Genomic DNA, 7329 nt, shown 5'->3' with positions numbered 1-7329 from the left:
TCTCGTGTCGAGCGGGCGTGTATTTTGCGTAGTCGGATTATTTGGATTATCGGATGTATTTCCTGAATTAATTTACATCTCTACAATCGTGTTATTCGGCTAAAAATGCTATACAAAATAAATCGAAATCTTCAGTCAGGGTCTATCCTTTGGAGTCTTACTTCGGGGAAAGTGCTTTATTAGCAAAAGTGCTTAAGTGGAATTAGTTAAAAGAGAAAATCATTTAAATCGCTTAGAATATCAAAGCCATTTTACGAGTTAAGTTTTAATACAGAGTTTATTGTTCATTTTCGATCACGAGAATGTAATGGTTATATGAAAATCAGTGAATTGTAAGTAAATACAGTGCTTAGTGGAAGGTAAATAAATGAGGTAGCCTACGTCGGATAAATAGCATGTTGAGTGCAATCCTTCTCAAGTGTTTTCCATTATTGTGGGGGGAATTTAAAAAAAAAAAGAAGGGCTGTAGAAAGAAGTGAGTCTGGTTAAGTGTTATTACTTACAATTTATACACTCCCTGGCCTATACGGCTAACTTTTAAATCGTTAGCAGAGTTTTAGTTATTTTTACATGTATACTACTTAATGTCCCCAGTATCCAAATTTGACTTTGGGTTTGATTAATAAGAATTATCTGCTATCTTCCTCATCTCGAACTAATACTAATCATAATTACAAATTATAATTAAACATTCATTTGGAAATAACGTGTTAAAACAACAGTTTACAAAGCTCGCAAAGAATGAGAATGAGGGTCCCTAAGTTTTAGTTCTATCCAGTATCCGAATTTGACTTTAGATCTGCTTTATTAGGATTACCTTCTACCTTCCTCGTCTTAACCTAATATAAATCATCTAATCATAATATAATTTTTTAACAATTCCTTTGGATATACCGTGTGAAAACAACAGTTTACAAAGCTCGCAAAACAGGGTCCCTAATTGCTACTCAATACCGTTCCGTCATTTAAGCGTAAGAATAGACTATATATATATATATATATAGTGCCCCCATTTAATAATAATTCGGATTAAGGCGATTAGCACTCCTTGTTTAACATCCAACAACCTGTAATTAGCGGTAGATATTCACTCGCCCGTATAAATAACAGCTCATACATATCTAATCACTGCGCGCGCGGCGCATCTGCACACACAAACTATTTATAAAACTGTTCTATCGCATATAATCATTCTAAGTGATTCCGGATATCAAATTCACAGGAAAAGTGATATCATAAGGCGTTGTACTATCTAATCAGCTTCTTAACCGCAAATGTATTGAGACCTTCATATACAAAATGAAACGTGCACTGAACAACATTAACAAGACTTCGCCAACGAGAATTAAGCGGTCAACATTCCTCGTGGAAGATCTATCAATAGACTCAGAGCCGAGCTTCCCGTATTGTAACGCGACGTTCATGCCTAACGACGGTCCGCTAGCTCCAATCTGTCCTCAGTGAGTAACGTTAAACAGTAAGGCTAGCGTGTGTCATGTTATTGCGTTGTATGCTGGAGTAAGAAAGGTACTCGATTAAATAAATTCATAAAACGGATTCTTATTGACCTCGCACAAAGTGATACAGCTTAACATGTTTAATGGGCTTACTTAGAAGCCACACAACTAATTATCTTATGGACAATATATTATAGATATCTTGAATTAACAATAACAGTAATTATGTGCATAGAAAGGTTTAGAAGACAAAAACATTCTCTCTTTATTGTCGCAAAAGCGACTGGCTAAACCATCGAATACTTATAATGTATATTTGTGGCAATATGCTGTTTTACAGCATTTTATTGATAACATGTTAGCGCAACTTTTTAGATGTTGTGTTCAGCGCATTTTTCTCATTAGTGTTTTTTAAGTTTAAGATTCAACAACTGCAATGCGTTATCTGTAACTTTATATTTTGCTTCCTTTTATGTACCCCCCCCCCCACCTTTCTCCCCTTACATAGAATTATGTCTCCGCGCCCGGTGTACCACTCGGAACCTACTCGCCCCTATTCCCATCGCTAACTCTTTTAACACTTAATCACGTCACCGCGTCTGGTTTCTTACTCGCCCACTACTCGCCTCATATCCCTTCCCTTACAAATAAGTATGTCCACGCGTCTTGCGTCCTACTCGCCCAAACAACTTGGAGCAGGGGGTCACAAGTCTCTCCGCGCTATCATCGCGCTGGTCAAACGCACTACTCATAGAATGTTTCAAATGATTTATCCCAGTTTTACACGTCGAGACGATGCAGCCTGGAGCCGGCGATTTGCATTGCGACAACGAGGTATGCTGGGTGTGAGTACCAGACTTTCCGCCATATCCAGGATGAAGCGCCGTCTGCTGCGCGTCCGGGAACGAGGTTCTTTAGAGTGGTTCCGGAGGGACCACAGAACAAGAGCCACCCAAACCGGAAGCGCCACACTTCCATGTGTGCCTGCCATGCACAAATGACCTTGAACAGTTAACGGTCTTAACTTAAAACGCATGGGCCAACATTGATAAAAGAACTAAATCGAAGACTCAATACTTTGTCCCTGCTTAATGGGACTCGTTCACAGACAAATGAGGCAGCAAATAAAATGTGGTTTATTAATAAAGATAGTATTCAATATAGTTAAACAAACGAAACAAAACTTTTGACAATTTGTTTCTAGATAGGTAGATCAATGACAATATGACAATAGGTTTATTTGTACTGAAAGGCCTCCGGCCCAAAATACAAACATACATGCAGTAATCATAAGTAGTGACATGGTATGTAATATTAACAACAATAATGGTAAGACGTGTTAAGTAAAAACAAAAAACAAAAAAAGAATTATAATGCTTATAGATATATAGTCAATCACGTAAGCGTTAGTTAAATGTATTTGAAATACTATCGAAGACAGGTGTTATCAATTTTTAAGTAGCACATTTACGAATGGAGCAGTATCGCACAAAATATACACTATATGCGAGTTTTCCTTCAGTTAAAGTAAACTCTCCCGTAACTTAAATGCAACGTCAAGATATCTGCCCAATGCAAAAATAGCTTGTTGCCTAGTGTCAGACATAATTAACACAAATAAATGTTTTGATATAGTACATTCCAACCAGTTATTCATAAAACATTGGTCTCTTATATGATTATAAACAGGGCAGACTAATAAAAAGTGAAACTCATTTTCGATACTATACACATTTCTATGTAGACACAATGGACAGAATCTATATTCCCTGTCAATACCGAGATGACGACCCTTTTCTATCATAAGTTGGTGGCCAGAACAACGAAAATTAGATAGACAGTGTTTTAAACGATATGACAATGGTGTAGATAAGTAGCGCTCTGGCTCAATTAAGCTTTTAAACAGTTTATAGTGTAAACCTTTTGCACGAGAATTTATATCCCCTAAAAGGGTTTGCTTCGCACAGTCAACTAGCCTGGTATGGCATATGTTTAAGAAAGTAACACTGTTTCCAAGTTCATTACTAATCCATGCGTGGCCAAACCCGAACATAAAAAGTAAATGCTTTATATGCGTTGCCCACGTTACTCGACCAACGTCGTCCAAGCGCCGTAACATTAAGTAGCACTGCTTAGGGTATCTGGTAGTAGCCATCTGTGTCAGAGTCACCCAGTATTTGACACACTTGAACATATAGTCAACGTTAAGTGGGAGGCGTCCACATTCTGCTAATGCAAAGCTGTTTGTTACGTTTTGATTCAAACATGCTAACCGTTTGCAAAAATTGATTTGTACGCTTTCTATTTTATCACACATTTGATGTCCCCATAATTCCGCCGAGTATAGCAATATTGGTTTGACAATTGCATCGAATAATTTAAAAGCTTCGTGGTGTTGGAAGCTGCCAAAATATGTTTGGTAACGAAATATTGAGTCCGCTGCCTTTTTCGCTTGCATTGATAACGTATCCTTGGTTTTCGTCCAGCATAATTTAGTAGTAAAGAATGATCCAAGGTACCTGTAGAGCGACACGACTTCAATAGGCGTATTGTTAAAGAACCATCGCTCATACTGTCTCAGTGGGCCACCATTTCTAAACACTATTATTTTCGATTTGTCCAAATTGAGCTGCATACCCGTGGCCTCGCAGAATTCCTGTATTCGATTGATTTGTATCTGCAGTTTGCTAGCGGTCTCGGCAGCTGCTGCGATGTCGTCTGCAAACATCAGTGCTTGTATTTCATCTATTTCGTTGGATATAAAGATTCCACTTCCGCAATGCTGCTTCAAGTGAGTGACAAGGTCGCTGATAAAGAGCGCAAAAATTACGCTAGAACTGACGCATCCTTGTTTTGTTCCGATGTTACAATCAAAATATTCAGTGAGGCCTGTTGACAATTTAACACACGAGCGAAGCTGTCTATACATAGATTTAAAAACACCCAACAGCAGGCTGTTTTCGTTGACCCCTTTTCGCACTAAGCTGCTCCATAGATGCTGATGCTTACAACTATCAAACGCTTTAAAATAGTCAATAAAAAATACGTATACTCTTCCTCGTCGTTTTGTTATATATTTTTGAATAACAGCGCTTAAGTTAAACATATTGTCCGTTGTACTATAGCCAGATCTAAATCCCGCTTGTGACTCGTCGATAACTTCAAACTGATCAGCCCATCGTGTCAATCGAGAACTAAGTATTTTCATGAAAACTTTACCCAAGCTATTTGCCACCGACACAGCTCTATAGTTATTTGGATCCGATTTAGGTCCTTTCTTGTGTATCGGAGTAATCAGGCTCTCGCACCAATCCACTGGAAAATGTCCTGTTGATAAAACATAGTTAAACAGCATCTTTATGTACGGTAGTGTAACGTGTATTGTATGTTTGTACATTTCTATGCATGTCCCGTCTGGTCCTACAGCACATCCGCTGCGTAATGATTTTAGGCTGGTCATAATTTCATTATCAGTTATTTCGCAGTCTAATATATCATTGTCTCTAATGTCTCTTACAGAAGGGAAAATATTTTCGTAGACATGGTTATCATTAGTGTCAGAGAACAATTTTTCAAAATATTCCCGCCAATTATCTGCATCAATAACGTTAGTATTACAGTTATCTCTGCCACTAGCATGTTTAATACTTTTCCAAAAACACCTTGGGTTTTTACTATTTTCAATTAGCAAATTTCTCCGTTGCTTCTTAAGAGACAAACATTTTGCACGACAGAGGTTTTTGAACACATTTTTACTTGTAAGATATATGTCCAAATCATTCTTAGAGTTTGTGCGGCGGTATCGGCGTAAATTATGATATTTGTCATACTTCGCTTTAGTACAGACCTCGTCCCACCATTCAGGTTGTTTATTTGTAGTGTTTCGTTTGTTTGTTTTAGGTCTTGGATGAGAGCGCTTCATACATTGACCAGCTTTTTTAAATAGTGCCACAAAACCATTCAAACTATTGCCAATATCCATACCAATGGTGCTCATAAACACGTCAAATAATTCTTCGAACGTTTGTACAAAGACAGCTTCTGCAGACTCCTGCCAGTTGAACGTGTCAAACAGCTTTAGGTGTATATCTGTTCTTGCTAGTGGATCGGCGTCGACGAGGTCTGTTGTGTCCAATGCGAATTTACAGACTATAGGGAAATGGTCCGAAATGTCCAAACTGTCAACTTTGAAGTCAATTATTCGCTCGAAAAGTGCCGATGACGCTATGAAATAGTCCACTACGCTTGATCCATCATTTGCTGTGCACGTAATTTCACCATTGACATCGCTAAATCTTCCGTTTAATATATGTAAGCGTTTGTATCGTTTTTGTTAATAAATTGGAAAACATACAAACATGTGTTATCAATTAAAAGGGAAAGTGTTAAACTTACTTAGTGGAAGGGATAAAGATATGTGCACCCAAACGAAATACGTAAGTGAAATACTGTTTTTCTATTTTTGCTTTTTTTTCTAGTCTTTAACTGGAGCTTTTAAAATCAATGTTTGCATTTAGCAATATAAAGCTTTTAATGACAAACTTCAATACATGTAAAAATATGTGAAACTGTCCCCTTAAGATATTGTAACATAATGCTCGCTTATGTTTCCTTAGAAAAATTCCAAAATTATTGGTTTTAACTATAAATACCAAACAATACATAACAAAGAGTGGTACGAATGATGAGCAGATAAAAGTGCTAGATGATAGCCGGTAACATGTAAATCACATGGCCAACAATTCGTGTAATTATTCAACAAACTGCAGGAAGCCCATGTTTGACATTTCTATCACTAAGGCTCGAATGGCCATTGTCGGTTTGGGTACTAGTTACATGTACCCCAGGTACTCTTAAGTATTTTTACATGTACCCCGGGTAAGGTAAACATACTTAAATGTACCCGGTTGATATTCGAGTTGTATTCCCGCCCAAAATCCCATGTCGTAAAACGCGCTACCGATTGACTTAAAACGATATTGTTTATCTTAAACAAACAAAAAACTACATCAACATGCTTTTTGATTATGAGTTCAGATAATATAAAGGCCTTTACACAGAAAATTGACATGAAAGTGAACATACTTATTTTTTTTTAAAGCAGACAACGACCGATTTAGTGTTAAATCATCGGGTACGTTTTAGTATATTTACCGTACTCGGTTTACATGTAAGTATACTTAAAGTCTCTATAACGCTCAAAATCAAAGAAAGTTTCATAAAGTGTTTCGTAAAATGAAGTAAACACCTATACAATCAGCGTTCCTTATAGCAATAGCCACAATGTCAACGCTAGATGTGGTATGATTAAATAGATTTTTGTAGATACAAAATACTAGTTTTTATTTATTTGTGGCCACAATAAATTCCATGCTAATTTCCTGCGAATATATCTATTCATACGACACACGAACACTATAATGGTACCATAATAAAACCATAATAAAAACGAGCATTTTGTATCCACACACATCTATTTTACTAGACTACACCTGGCGTTTAAATTTCGGCAATTGTCATAAGGAACAATGGTTTTTAATTGTTTAACTTTATTTAACGAAATATTGTACAAAGTGGCCGTTGATTTTGAGTAGTAATGTTACTTTAAAAGTACCCGGGGTACATGTAAGTAGTACCCAAGACGACAATGACCAATCGCACATCACTTAGTGTGACATTGATCTGTTCGCAAGGGGCACAGGATTAATGCATGACATGCCATCACCAAAGACTTTTCAATGTATATTGGTAAGTCTTTGCCATCACCAGATGTTGAACAGTTAGTGCGAGTTACTTTGAAAGTTCATGAGGAATAATTAAGTTGCACACTGGACACGCTAAATATTGCTCATTTGACAAGCAACTTTTGGGC

Source organism: Dreissena polymorpha, chromosome 3 (assembly GCF_020536995.1).
Source record: "Dreissena polymorpha isolate Duluth1 chromosome 3, UMN_Dpol_1.0, whole genome shotgun sequence".
Lineage (NCBI taxonomy): Eukaryota > Metazoa > Mollusca > Bivalvia > Myida > Dreissenidae > Dreissena > Dreissena polymorpha.
This window is presented reverse-complemented; position numbering follows the sequence as displayed.